At 50.8% G+C, this 1,982-nt stretch overlaps 1 protein-coding gene across 1 annotated transcript in view; it reads left to right on the plus strand.

Moving 5' to 3' along the window:
- The window catches only part of LOC109512759 (contactin-associated protein-like 4), a 118,575-nt gene that overhangs the window by 56,835 nt on the left and 59,758 nt on the right, over positions 1 to 1,982 (plus strand). The window lies entirely within an intron of this gene.

The following is a 1,982-nucleotide window of genomic DNA, read 5'->3' on the forward strand; positions in this document are numbered from 1 at the left end:
GAGTGGAACCAACTGAGGGGAGTGTGGGAGAGACCAATGGAGGAGAGTCTATTGAGGAGGATAGGGTGAGAGATTGTGTCAAAGGCGGCGCTCAAGTCGAAGAGGATGGAGACTAAACCGGAATCAGATGCTACGAGGAGATCATTTCCAATATGGATTAGGGCAGTCTCTGTGCTGTGGCGGGGGCGGAAACCAGACTAAAAGGGTTCATAGAGAGAGTGGAGGGACAGGTGGGAGTGGAGTTGAACAGCAACAGTTTTTTCCAGGATTTTCGAGATAAATGGAAGGCTGGAGATGGGGCGGAGGTTATCATAGTTGTTGGGGTCAGAGCCATGTTTTTTCAGTATGGGGGTAACAGCAGCGGTTTTGAAAAGTGATGGGACAATACCAGAAGAGAGTGAGGAGTGGATAATGGCAGATATGAGAGGAAGCAGGGAAGGGAGGCAGGATTTAACAAGGGATGAAGGGAGGGGATCAAGCTGGCAAGTGGTGGGCTTGGATTTGAGTATGAGGTTGGATAATTGAGCAGTCGTGGGTGGAACAAAATTGGAGAAGAAATGACAAGGAGAAGGAGGTTCAGATGGGGAGGGAGCAGGCAGGTTTTGATGGAGGTGGTGATGGATCTTAACGATTTTGTGATTGAAGTACTCCATTATGGAGTTGCAGGTTGCTGTGGAGTACAGGTGGAGGGGGAGAGAATTTGGTGGCTTAAGGATTTTGTTCATGACTGAGAAGAGAGTTCTTGAATTTCCTTCGTTGGAGAGGATGAGGCCGGAGTAGTAGCTGGATTTAGTTTGTGCAATTTGGTCCTTGTATTTAGTGATATGGGTAGTGTACATGTCCTTATGGATGGTGTGACCGGTTTTCTTATAGAGTCGCTCAAATTGGCGGTTTTTTGATTTCATTGACCTAAGACCGGGTGTAAACCAGGGGGCAGATGTAGAGAATGAAGCAGTCCTGGTCTTCAGGGGGGCAAGAGAGTTTAGAATATTTGTGAGGCAGGCATTGTAGTGAGCAGTGAGGTCATCCAGGTTTGAAAGAGCGTCTGGGGGCGGGGAACGGTCGAAGTGAGGAGGAAATGATCGGTTTCAGGAAAAACATCAGCAGTGGGCTTGGAGGGGGAGAGGCCAGAGCAGCAAACCAAGTCCAATGTGTGGCCTTTGATGTGGGTGGGGAAGTCAACAAAACAGTGTATCCCGAGGCTCTCCAGGCAGGATGTGAAGTCTCTGGTGAGTGGCAGGTCGGGGTTGTCCATGTGAATATTGAAATCTCCCAGCAAAATTAAATTTGGTGAGAGAGTGGATAAATGTGTGATTAAGCTGGAAAATTCATTGATAAAATCACTATGTGGCTTCGGGGGGCGATAAACTGTGGCAATGATGGTTGGCGAGGGTCCAGTGTGCTTAAACACCAGGCATTCAAGAGAGCTTGATGCAGGGACGGACGGAGACAGGCAAGACTTTCCACTTCTCGCGGTGGATTACTGCGAGGCCTCCTCCACGGCCGCTGCCACCGGGACAGCAGATGTAAACAAAGCCGGGAGGAGTTGAGTCATTCAGTGCAGCAAAGTCGTTTGTTTGTTGCCAGGTTTCTGTTAAAACGAGGAAGTAAAGTTTGCATTCGGCGAGGACGTCTTGGATGAGGTGTCCCTTGTTCGTGAGTGAGCGGATGTTCAGCAGTCCAAAGTTGACGGCGGAAGTGTCATGTTTGACGGCGGCAGTGCTGTTAGCCGACCTAGCCAGGCGGGCTAATGCATGATAGTTGGTGTTGCGGCCGCAGTTTCTGGGAGGGCGTCGAGAAGTGGACCAGGTCGAGTTGATTGAGCCACGGTTTTTATACTCGACATGCCTGCGCGACCCGCGGTGAATGTAGCGACGTCGAGGCAGGCGAGCGATGTCAGGATGATGGTGCAGCTCCGGTGGCGGAGGCTCCGGTGCAATCCACCGGATCCGGAGAAGCTCCGGGACAACATAGGGAAGGAG

This window comes from Hippocampus comes, unplaced genomic scaffold (genome assembly GCF_001891065.2).
Source record: "Hippocampus comes isolate QL1 unplaced genomic scaffold, H_comes_QL1_v1.1 scaffold172, whole genome shotgun sequence".
NCBI classification, from domain to species: Eukaryota; Metazoa; Chordata; class Actinopteri; order Syngnathiformes; family Syngnathidae; genus Hippocampus; species Hippocampus comes.